The following is a 13,466-nucleotide window of genomic DNA, read 5'->3' on the forward strand; positions in this document are numbered from 1 at the left end:
GATGTTTTCTACGTATATAAGTATTTATAAATATTATATATTATATATTTATATATCGTTGTCTGAGTACCCACAACACAAGCCTTCTTGAGCTTACCGTGGGCCTCAGTCAATCTGTGTAAGAATGTCCTATAATATTTATTTATTTATTTATATACTTTTGATAATTAAAAAAAAAAATCCCCGATACCTAAACTTTTTTGTCATATTGTTTAATTTTGTCATACCAACAGAATATTTCAAACACTACATCATCACAGTCGGACTCATTGGGTAGATAGGTAGTTTAGGTATTGACGTTCTTAACAAACCATTGCTGTTAATTACGCTATGCTACATCTACATATAACTTCTTCTTGGTCATAGATGAAGAAGCCTGTCTTTTTTCAGTTTCGGTTCTTACGCTTTTGCTTGGCAGCTAGTAAACAGTTTTATTGATCGTAATCAACCTTTAACTAGCGGTAAAATTATTGCCGTATAGACGTGGTTTATTGCTCTATCGGTATCATTGCGAGTACTCTCACTTTCACTTTTACTTAGATCTGGTTGAAAAATTTTCAAGGCTGATATGTAGTACAAACTGTAGTACTAATTATAAGCCTAAATCCTCTACTTTCTTGTAAAAGCAGTCTTCAACGGTCGAGTTACCGCCTCACCTGTTCAACGTATTCGCGAATTCAAATTTAGAAAGTTAACTTTTTTATTCCATCACAAGTTGTACAAGGTTCGAGTGGCCAGTCGCGGGTTGTGTGCCAGTGTGTACACACGCACCAGCCTCCTAAAAGGTTCCTCACGAGTGCACTCACGCCCGGTTCGCGCGTCTATACGTGATTTAATTAACTTAAGGATTTCCATAGACACGGTAAGTTTTTGTTTACTTTTTAACTAAGCAATAGAACTAAAATTGTTTACGTTGTAATTATACTTAACTGTTAAAAGACATGTTGTAGCGTCTTTAAAGAATTTAGTCACGTAAGCGAAATGCCGATGCTAATTCTGCAAGAGCGTCCTGTCCTATTTCAAATGCGGAGGTCGATTGATAATTGAACCTTTCTATTAATTCAACATACCGTAGATCAATTTATTTCTTCTATGCTTAAACATGAAAGCTGCAAAGGCTGCAGTAATACATCTTATTTTTTACATATCTTAAAAACTTAAGTATTTAATGATAATTAATTATATGTGAAGAAATGAATACAAAGTGTGATAAGAAACACTCAAAAGTACATGGACTGTAGTACATAGTAAAGTTACCTCGCGTGACACCTTAATGGTGAGAAAGTAAGCAAACTGAATGAATGACGCGACTTTCGTAATATAAGTACGTATACGTTTTTAGACTCATCAATCACATCATCTGCCCGTATACGTGTTATCTTATTAAATATTACGTGTTAATTATTTGTGTATTAATTATTACGTGTGGAATGAAACTAAAAATATAATTTTAATAGGTCTTAGCTAGGTACCTAATCTCTGTCAAACAAGTCTGTCAGTAAATAAGAACAAAGAAAACTATATGCATCCTTTTCTTTAGGGTGCTAGAGAAAAGGATACGTATAGTTTTTTTTTTGTTCTTATTTACTGACAGACTTGGTTGACAGAGTTTATTTATTATCATTTTAATAAACCTCTTGCTATGTAGGTTGGTATTATGTAACTGCACTGCATACATAAAATAGTCAAACCAAATACATAATAACAACTGCTTTTATTTAATTATTAATATGCATAATCTGAATGAAAATTAAGAGCATAAGTTGTAATAAATATGGCCAACGAATGTTACACTAGGTATTTTGTTTATAATGAAATCTAGAAAATTAATTTTAGAATTCTTTGGATTTTAAGTGTTTCGTAGCGTACTTATTTAATGCATTCAAACCGCAGTCCAGCTTTACCCAATCCAGCTTTGTCCAATACGGAAAAGCGATATAGATAGCGTTTGTGCATTTGGCTACGTACCCAGGCCCCGTAGCCGATTGGCATTTCTGCTACGATGCCAAACGCGTCAGAAATGCAATCTGTCTCTATCGCTCTTGCGTATTGGCGCGACAGAGCCAGACTGCTTTTCTGCGACGCGAAACGAAAACGAAACGCCGCGAAAGGTAGCCTGGCTCTGTCGCGCCAATACGCAAGAGCGATAGAGGTAGATATGTTATCTACGAGCGTTTTGTTTTGTGAGCGTTTGTGCCATTCGAACCCTGGGAAAAATAAAAAGCGACAATTATGCATTTCGTCCGGTCAGTGGCCTACAGAGTATAGACCCGGCCGAGCGTAGATTGGCTCAGTTCAAAAACATGTACACAATTATGCACCTACAAAAATAACAATTTATGATGACTTGCCTAAAACTAAGTAATGTACGTAATGTAACGGACCCAATCATGGACAGTTTAAGAAAAAAATTCGCCTGTTTTTGATATTTCACTGATAAATGTAAAAATTCTACCGCTAAGCGTGTTAAATCTTGAATGTCCTATCCTTCTTTTACATTTCAAGCGTATTGCAGAATAGATACTCCTATTGGTTTCTTCATAGTTAACAAATTAAAACTAGGTGTTTTTTCTCCAATTATGGACGGCAGTTCTCCAGTAATGGATCCCCCATTATGGACAGTGAAATAAGTTTAAAATTTTACTTTTAAAGCCAACTGATACTCAATGAGTCAATTATATACACCATAAATACAATTAGTTTGGGTTATTTTAACATATCCTATGTTTCTTGTAAATTTTGGTTTTGTAAATTGTTCCTTGTCCATCATAGGAGGTACGCAGTTTTTCGGGTCCAGTAATGGACACTCGCAAAATAACGCCATTTCTTTATATCTTTGGAGCAACAAACTAGTATGTTTTATACCTTATCTCATGCTTAATGCAGTAAGTAAAACGCATTCAAGTTTACACCGTGTATTATTTTTTTATTATTTTATACATGAACTCAACTCTCTTAGCAACATTACTAAGAATTCGTCTTGATATTTTTTTCAGTAAACTGGTGAATTTTATCTTGTCGCCAAATCCTTCAGAAATAACCGAATTAATTGAAACTTCAAAATGAAACAGCTTTACAACTCTAGTTTATGGTACATAGCCGTCAGTTTTTAGAAACTTATTTTAGATACTTATTTTTAAGGATTTGTGTTTTTTTGTCCATAATGGCATCACCGCGTCCATTATGGGGTATTTTACCTTACACTCTTTAAATGGCAGATGATGATAATATGAGCCAAACGTAATGTTTATTTAAAATAATAAAGTTATTTTTATCGTTTAATGAAAAGGCTTTATAAAATACAATTACAAGTAAAAAATACCCTAGATGAAGATTACTTATCATTGCCCCTCTGGATAGCAATGATCAGCTAAGCAAAGAGCAAAATACTGGCCATACATAGAATAGGTACATAGTTATAATAATTTAAAATTATAAATTGGATATATTTAGGAAACGCGACGTTATGTTCAAAGGAAAATGAATTTTAGTTAGTGTTATGCGTTTATTGATATTTAAAATATAACGGCCCACGAAATCTATCCCAAAAATATTTATAATACCCAACCCAAACTGTGTGCGTTTCCGCGTTTCCTGAAGCAAAGCTATTTAAATTATGATAAGATTAATGGGGTCAAAGGATATCCGATTACGAGCATCATATTTTTTAAACTTAAGTAGTTGCACTTATTCTTTACTAAATCATAAATATTATAACTTAAAATGTAAGTCGGTAGTAAAAATGTGTTTCAGATGCAGGAAAATTTGCCAGGTATCGCAAATTAGTATAGAAATTGTATGAAGTTCTATTTTTGAAATTATTACAGTTAACTAAATTCAACTATAATGAGCTTATTATAATTGAGTCGGAACTGCCATAGAGTATCCAACACTGAAAAGTTAGCACTTATAGTTTAGTCTGTGGTGCCCTAATTGACAGATTACAGTCGACAAGTAGAAAAACCATTTTTTTATCTGTCGCGTTATCGGCCAATCAGAGACGGTTATTACAAACAATTGGTTGCTAGGTAATTCGATGTTGATACAACGGAGAACGACTCTATTAACATTAATTTTAACTTGCATGAATGATGATATTTCCGTCCATTGATGATGAAGATGATGACTCGTAGAAAAAGTATTGTATACAATAGTGATATAATTAAGCTTTTCACTCTCGTACCGTACTATTAGGCCACTCAGCAAGCTTCGTGGCCTAAACATGGTACTCGACTGAAAAGCTTTGTATTATATCACGATTAAAAAATCAAAATAATTTATTCAGCAAATAGGCCACAGGGGCACTTTTACACGTCACATGTACAGTATAGGTATTTAAAAAATATTTAAAATTGAGTTGAAATTGATACTATTATATACTAATTCTAAGTTCTAACTAAAGTTAACTCTATACAATTAATTAGAGATGTAGAAGGTCTCTAAATGTCGGATTACAACCAAGGACTACACTAAATTTTAATTTAAAAGTACAAATACAAAAAAAAAGTCTAAAATTACTTTAGAGGTGCAAATGACTCTAAATGTCACAACTAAAGATAAAATGTATATCTACTTAATCTAATTCTCCTTAGAGATGTATATGGTCTCCATGAGTCAAAATCATATATTTAAAATATTCACTAAAAGAAAGGAAACAAACGACAACCGAACAAAGTGTCCTAATTTAATAAAAATTAGAATTAAAGTTACTAAGTTATAATTGATTGTATAAAATACTATTATATGTATTGAAGTTTGTTTTAAACCTAGTTTCGTAAATAACAGTCTGTCGTCAAGAGGCCCATTCGAAGTTAATGATTTTTTGTTTGTAATGATGAGGATTTGATACGACTCACAGTTCATCTCGCTCTTACATTTTCAATCTGTAGTACTTTTCCGTCCACCTTTACGGAACTACCAGTATTTTATTCATGTTGGTGTGGTGAAAAATTTTGTGTTTCAATCGGTGGCAAAGTTTGTTTAATCTTCGTGCCTTGAAACCCTCGTAATGTTCAAGATTCCACTTTTTGAACCACTTGCTACGCTCGTAGTTCAATATTGGAATCTTTCGCTTGCTCGGGTATCAATATTGGCACGTGCTTTAAACAACAACTTTGCCCCCTTGTAAAACAAATAAATACAATTCATCAATTTTGTTTTTAAAAGATCCGCGCGTAGTTTGTATAAGGATCGGTAGCTAGCCGGAAACATTGGCCGGATTGGCCCGAAACACACTCGAGTACCCATAAACTTGGGCAGTTACTCGATACTATCAGTTGTCACGAAACTACCAGTTGCTCACCGGACAATGTCATTTGCATGTGCAAGCAAACAGACTGTCCGCTAATCTAAGTCAGGATCAAGTTTGGAAAACGAAAGAGCGATTTTTAAACGATGTTGTGCTTCATTTCGGTTAAGATGGAAACACTATTGTAAATGAGGTTATCTTATATTTACTTTTCTGGAAACCGTGGCAATATTTATAGATTTATAGGGATATAAATTTTGTCTCAGTGTTGTCTATAGCGGATACAGGAGAGTTATAGGGTCCTCTTCCATATAGCCTGGGTTGCGGTTAGAATTTGACTAAAGTTGATTTGAGTTGATTGGATCAGATTTACATAACAATAAAAGTGCAATTATTTTTTATAATATGTCGCACTTTAAGTCATCATTTCTATGAGTAGCTTTATATTTAGCGCGCAGAACACCCACGACAATCATGGAATTACTTAATTCATTATTAAAAATATTTTTTTTGCAAAAAATTCATTTTTGGCACAAGCTTTTATCGCCGACTGTACCTTTCTTTCAACAGTCATCAGCTGTTTTCCAAGACGTTTCTAAAAACCTTTACTCGATGGGGATACGACGTTTCATAACGGAGTTCCTCTGACCGTGACCACCGTTCTGCTCCATCATCAGAACAGCTCCATGATATCATAATATTGCATTGTCACGTGGTTTACATATGTGTGCAAAATTTCAGCTGAATCGAAAACCGGGAAATGAGTCAAATTTATGGCATCTACGTTTTGACCCAAACTAACATAGTTGAATAAAAGCTTGTAAAAACATCTCATGTATGCGCTCAGCCAGAGGGTGAATTCGTTTTTATCGGTCCAAATAAAGTGTCGAATTCGTTTGAAATATATAACTCGGCAAGTACAAGCTTTACACAGCTTTATGCAGAAGGGTGTCAAGAAGTCCGCTACGTAGAACCGTTTGTAGTTATCCTAACAGTTCAAACTCGGTACAGGTGTGCAGTTCCAATCGGTTACCGAGCACGAGCACGTCTAAATTAGTACCAGTGTCTGTGACATTAGTTTTGTGGATGTTCAACATATATCATTTAAATATCGCGAAATTTCACATTTTTTTTTACATGCTTGTTTGTAATTTTTCAGCATAATGATGATTTTGATACGTTAGGTAGTGTTACGGTGTTGTCTTACCTAAACTCTAGGTATTTGTTACGGATCCCAAAACCAAAAGACGTACAAGATTAACGACATACGCCGACAATGAATCGAATAAAAGCAAGCGAATGATGCTACGGATCCCAAGGTCACACGTCACAATACACTGGTCGATCCCAAAAAATTACATCGCCCGCGCTCGCTATCAACTGCAACTGTCAGTAGATTGAGTACACCGGCAGGTCGGAAATGTCGGAATCTATGGCAACACAAAAGACACGCTAAATGAATAGAATAAGACAAATGAACGATGATAAATGTTGTTAAGGATCCCACATTCACAAGTCACACTGCACTGGTCCATATGAAAAAACCGGCCAAGTGCGAGTCGGACTCGCCCACCGAGGGTTCCGTACCTACAAAACTATTAGGTACTTTTACGTTACTCACATAAGTCTAAACTGGGCTAGGCTAGAAGTATAGGTTCTCTAATGAGCATAATTGTGTTTAGCGCCACCTCTCGACGAATTCGCGAACTAATTAGCACAGCTTGCGTGAGGTCTTTTATAATGTTAACCAAATTCAACATTTTTTTTTTATTTTAAAGTAGGTGTTTTATGTAAAATTTCGTAGCTATAAATTTTAACACCTTTATTCATAAACGTACACTAAAGTTATCCAGCCGATAAAGTTCGTTTATCCCTTTCTATCACACCAATACGTCGGAAAGGGAGAACCGAACTTTATCGGCTTGATAACTTAGTGTACGTTTATGAATAACGGGGTGAGTATTACCGTACTGTAAAAATGTAATGTATAGTTGTATACGGATTAATGAATTTAATATAGATAGGTAATTATTGATATGTGGCAAAACGAAGGAAATTGTTTACACCTTCGCAATAAGTATCTAATGATATTTTTTTAATTTACCATGTTACTTCACGTACCTACTTAGGTACTTATTTTAAAAACTCTGAAAATGTCTATTGAGTTTCTGTCGCAGACCACCATGTGGCTTCTGCATATTCTGCGCTGTGATAGAGTTGCCATAGTAGGTATGTATACCTATATTGTATAATAGGCAATAAGAGGCAAAAAACATATTGTGCTAAAATATTTAAAATACCTACAGTCATTTCCGAAACGTGTGAATTCCCGTCAATACTTTCTTTTATCAGTATTACACGGAGTAGGTAAACGTTTCGTGGCAGCGGCAGCGCACACTGCAGAGAGCGCACGTGGACACCGGCGCGGCGCCACAGAATATATAATAGCACAAGTAAAGAAGGCCCACTGCTTTGATGTTTCCGAAATGCCGCCTTTTTAAATACCTACAACATTCTTACAAAGAAACGAGCCGCACGTGCGCGGCGTCCGGTGATAGGGTTACCAATGGATCCAAACGAATTAATACTCACATTAAATGTTATATTATTATATTCAAGTCTTGAGTACTTTCTAGGTATATACGCTGTATTTATATATTTTTGTTCAAGGTTCCAACATCACAAGCCTTATTGAACTTTTCCGTGGGACTTAATCAGTAGTAGATCTGTATAAGAATATCTTTTGGTATTTATTTTATTCAATATGTCTATTTAATTAAGTATTATTAGCCATTCCACCCGCGGACATCGCTTAAAAACCTCGCGACGTAAAGTAACAATAGAAAGTGCGAACGTGCATTCCGTGAGAATGTGCGCCACCCCTGAGTAAGCCGCGAACTCGCGGCCACAGCTCGCGGCCGCCAGGATATACTTGTAGCGCGGCGATATGATAGCGGAGTGAGCCGCCCCTGGCGGCGCCAGCGGACGCGTCTGTGTGCGTGAGCTAGGTATGCATACAACTACAACTGCTGTAGGCACCGCCCCCCCCTCAGCGCGTCCTCTGCGGCGCGGCGATAATCACCTAGTCCTAAGGCCCTGGTTTCTCTGGCCCGTCACACGCGCCCGGCGGCGTTTGGAATGTTTGGATGTGAGCCGCATGGCCCGCATGTGCCGCTGTACCACACGCTGTCGGTCGCGGGTGCGTGGGTTTTCTGACCCTTGGTCACCCGTCGTCGGCGACGGAACTCAGAAGTTCTGGTAGACTGATTTTTGAACTGTTGTGTTGAGCTCTGATCAAAATGAATGCAAAAATACTTACATTGTAATTCTTAGAGGAAGAAGATTATACGCGACTTAATCCGTTTCCATATAAATATTGATATTACCCAAAAAAAAAGACCGTCAAACGATATTTTTGTATGAAACCGGCAAAAAGAAAGTGAAATTTTTAACTTGGTACTTAAACACTTTCATTGTAGTAAAGAAAAATTTACATCATATATTCGATTAAGTATATCGAAAACAGTTCACAGAAGTACAATTCATCCATTGAATTACTATGTACTAACATACTAGAAATTACACCCCAAACAAAGTCTGTGCTCCGGTCGGCAGCGCGCGGCGCATGCGTGGGGAGGTACCGTGTCATAGAGTAAGACTTGACCAATGACCACCTAGACGCGACACTCTTAGTGTAGACCTTTTTTTATACTTTTTGTAAAATACTAACCCCCTTATTCATAAACGCACACTAAAGTTATCAAGCCGATAAAGTTCGTTTGTCCCTTTTCGGCGTATTGGTGTGATAGAAAGGGACAAACGAACTTCATCGGCTTGATAACTTTAGTGAACGTTTATGAATAAGGGGGTAAGTAGTTTAATTTTAGCACTATCATACATTGTGCTATGTTTAAGTTCTACTAAGTGAAACAAAAATACATTATTGATTTTTTCATATACCTACTTTAATTGCCCTTGAAGAAAATCATAGGTTATTATTGTATGAAAATATCGATTACAACTCGTGTTAGAACTGTGTAGTATTCATAAGTATAACGTGAAATAAATTTAACATTTCTCTTTTATATATTACAAACAGAATATAATCACAATTACTATACTTCATTACCTACATGTCAAGTCTGTGCGATTATGATGCGATTAATCTATGATTTCGTTCAACAAAATGGCAGCGATAGCTTCGCGTTTGAGCAGCGTCCCTTCATTGAAATAATTACTTAAATAAAGATCGATTAACATAGCGTGTATACTAACGGATGAAATGTGACACGTCAGTTTTATTCGATTTTCTCGTATGGCTTAAACAGCATCTTGTTGCGCAGGAAGGCATTTTTACATTTTATTTGTGTGCAGGCAGAAACATAAGTCCAATGGACTTATGTTTGTAGCGCAAACGTTTTGCTCGCAGTGTCCTCTCTAGTATTACCTCAATGAGTTCATCATTATCTTTAGTGAAGTCAGTCATTTTCCATATCAAGACGCCACCCGCCGTCCGTTGCTATTGTACAAAACGAATACAGACCGTCGCGTGCGGCGTGTGACCTTCGCCCGTCGAACCACCCGCCACCGGCGACGTTTCAAAGAAACCACCCTCAAACATTTCCGAACAAAACATTCGAACGTCGTCAGTCGCGGACCCGCGTAAAAAACCACAACATGTTCTATGAACATTGGTCAAGTGCGAGTCGGTTTTCGACTTTTCCATACAAAGAACTCATGAGCGCCTGAACGACTGTGATGGCAAAGTTAACTTTTCGCACTTTCAAGACTTTACGTATATATCTCGGAAACGATAAGAGATAGAGCAAAATGGACTTCAGATTTGGGCTGTCGTTGCCACAAATTCTGTTTTCGTCAACAGAGACCTTTTTTTGGACCGATTTGAACAAAATTTTGCTCAGTCCACTTACAAACGGTCTTAAGCGCCTCCTTTTTAGTAGGAACTTAAGTCATTTTGGCAAATGAAAAAAAAAAAATTGAACAATTTCTAAAAAGAAAAAGACAGAAATGAATTTCTTTCTACCTGTCCATCACGCTTACAAAATTTTAAGACGTTTAGTAACTGCTTGCAGCGTCAGTGAGTGAAAATCTTAATTTGAGTTTTTTTCTCGTAAGTCCGACTTACGCTTGACTGTAGATTTCTAATAGGTTTTCCTGTAATCTACAGGTAGAGGGCTATCTCGTGTATTTTTTTGAAAATTTTACGCTAAGTAGTTTCGGAGATAAGGGGGGGGGGAATGGTCATTTTTTGTCTATTTTCTTAAATTACTTCTAAAGTACAAAAATTAAAAATTAAAAAAAAATATATTTCAAATGCTCATAAAATGCTCTTTCATTTGATATATAACACAATATAGTTTTAATAACTTTGATTTTTAATTTTCAAGTTTACCCCCCAAAAGTGACCCCTATGATTAAATTTCATTTAATTAAATTACATGTCCGTCTTTGGGCCACAGGTTTACATATGTGTACCAAATTTCAAGTTAATCGGTCCAGTAGTTTCGGAGAAATCGGCTGTAACAGAGGGACAGACAGACACACGAGTGATCCTATAAGGGTTCCGTTTTTCCTCTTTGAGGTACGGAACCCTAAAAATGACGTCGTCCGCGCTCGCTATCAATGGCTGTCAGGTTGTCGGTACACCGCACAGGTCGGAATCTGTGCCGATGATAAGGTCCGCCCAGTGACCCACTGGAGGTAGATTTATAGAGATCGATGGCTCACTCATTCATCAGAATGCTTTCGCTTCGAATAAGAGGCGCAATAAATTATTGCTATCTCATTGGGTTATTGATGGAGTGATTGGAGTGATTTGCTGGCATTTTTAATGAGGTTCAAGTAGTATTTTTGTTAAACGATTAAAAAGTGTAAAACGGTAAAAGATTGACCTCTCGGGCTTTAAAAAAGCTTATGATTTAAGTGTAAATATAAAAATTCAAATAGAATTCTGATACCAAGGTCCTTATTGTATTGTAAGGATACGGACTCTTCTGAATACATTTTCCTCCTTTTTAACACGCTTTTATTAGGTCGTCGTGTATGTAACTATGTATGTAATGGAATCTAAGGAAGCTAATTTAACCATCTTCCAGGAGTCGTAGCGTAATGAAAATTGGCAGCTATATGTAGTTCCGATGACAATACAATAATATGGTACTGTTGAGCTGATCTGATGATGGAGTCGGAAGATATGAACTGGAACTACATGATGGAACATCGTATCATAGCCGTTTTTGGGTTTCTTAGAAAAGTCTTGTATTGAACTTTGACTACAATTAGGTTTCAAGGTCTGATGATGAAGCCGAAAGATATGAACTGGAACTACATGATGGAACATCGTATCATAGCTGTTTTTGGGTTTCTTAGAAAAGTCTTGTAATGAACTTTGACTACGATTAGGTTTCAAGGTCTGATGATGGAGCCGGAAGATATGAACTGGAACTACATGATGGAACATCGTATCATAGCTGTTTTTGGGCTTCTTAGAAAAGTCTTGTAATGAACTTTGACTACGATTAGGTTTCAAGGTCTGATGATGGAGCCGGAAGATATGAACTGGAACTACATGATGGAACATCGTATCATAGCTGTTTTTGGGCTTCTTAGAAAAGTCTTGTAATGAACTTTGACTACGATTAGGTTTCAAGGTCTGATGATGGAGCCGGAAGATATGAACTGGAACTACATGATGGAACATCGTATCATAGCTGTTTTTGGGCTTCTTAGAAAAGTCTTGTAATGAACTATGACTACGATTAGGTTTCAAGGTCTGATGATGGTGCCGGAAGATAAGAACAGAAAAAAGGGGGGGGGGGCTCGAGAGGGGAAGCATGAAAGAAAGATCAACGTAGTATTTAAAATAAGTTGGGTTAGCGTTTTCTTGTGACCTTTCAGAGCAAACAAAGGGGGGCTCGGGGGGCGAAGCCCCCCGCATAAAAGAAAGATCAACGTATTTAAAATAAGTTGGGTTAAGGTTTTCTTGTGATCCTTAAGAGCAAACAAAGGGGGGCTCGGGGGGGCGAAGCCCCCGCATAAAAGAAAGATAAACGTTGTATTTCAAATAAGTTGGGTTAGGGTTTTCTTGTTACCCTTAAGAGTAACGAAAACGGGGGCTCGGGGGGCGAAGCCCCCGCATAAAAGAAAGATAAACGTTGTATTTAAAATAAGTTGGGTTAGGGTTTTCTTGTGACCCTTAAGAGTAACGAAAAGGGGGGCTCGGGGGGCGAAGCCCCCCGCATAAAAGAAAGATCAACGTAGTATTTAAAATAAGTTGGGTTAGCGTTTTCTTGTGACCTTTAAGAGCAAACAAAGGGGGGCTCGGGGGCGAAGCCCCCGCATGAAAGAAAGATCAACGTTGTATTTAAAATAAGTTGGTTTAGGGTTTTCTTGTGACCTTTAAGAGCAAACGAAGGGGGGCTCGGGGGGCGAAGCCCCCGCATAAAAGAAAGATAAACGTTGTATTTAAAATAAGTTGGGTTAGGGTTTTCTTGTTACCCTTAAGAGTAACGAAAAGGGGGGCTCGGGGGCGAAGCCCTCCGCATAAAAGAAAGATTAACGTAGTATTTAATATAAGTTGGGTTAGCGTTTTCTTGTGACCCTTAAGAGTAACGAAAAGGGGGGGCTCGGGGGGCGAAGCCCCCGCATAAAAGAAAGATCAACGTTGTATTTAAAATAAGTTGGGATAGCGCTTTCTTGTGACCTTTAAGAGCAAACAAAGGGGGCTCGGGGGCGAAGCCCCCGCATGAAAGAAAGATCAACGTAGTATTTAAGATAAGTTGGGTTAGCGTTTTCTTGTGACCTTTAAGAGCAAACGAAGGGGGGCTCGGGGGGCGAAGCCCCCCGCATAAAAGAAAGATAAACGTTGTATTTAAAATAAGTTGGGTTAGGGTTTTCTTGTTACCCTTAAGAGTAACGAAAAGGGGGGCTCGGGGGCGAAGCCCTCCGCATAAAAGAAAGATTAACGTAGTATTTAATATAAGTTGGGTTAGCGTTTTCTTGTGACCTTTAAGAGCAAACAAAGGGGGGCTCGGGGGGCGAAGCCCCCCGCATAAAAGAAAGATCAACGTTGTATTTAAATAAGTTGGGTTAGCGTTTTCTTGTGACCTTTAAGAGCAAACAAAGGGGGGCTCGGGGGGCGAAGCCCCCCGCATGAAAGAAAGATAAACGTTGTATTTAAAATAAGTTGGTTTAGGGT

The 13,466-nt window shown here is 37.4% G+C and overlaps 1 protein-coding gene across 3 annotated transcripts in view; it reads left to right on the top strand.

The window, feature by feature from the left end:
• The window catches only part of LOC125242178 (clavesin-1-like), a 55,289-nt gene that overhangs the window by 12,758 nt on the left and 29,065 nt on the right, over positions 1-13,466 (top strand). The window contains exon 1 of one of the 3 annotated variants that reach the window (XM_048150893.1): positions 685-862. The exons of 1 other annotated variant lie outside the window; for it this stretch is intronic. The gene's annotated coding sequence lies outside the window, so the exon portion shown is untranslated. Of the gene's footprint in view, positions 1-684; positions 863-13,466 lie in introns of those variants that run through there. One more of the 3 variants, XM_048150892.1, reaches the window with a different exon arrangement.

Source organism: Leguminivora glycinivorella, unplaced genomic scaffold (genome assembly GCF_023078275.1).
Source record: "Leguminivora glycinivorella isolate SPB_JAAS2020 unplaced genomic scaffold, LegGlyc_1.1 Scaffold10, whole genome shotgun sequence".
Classification (NCBI taxonomy): Eukaryota; Metazoa; Arthropoda; class Insecta; order Lepidoptera; family Tortricidae; genus Leguminivora; species Leguminivora glycinivorella.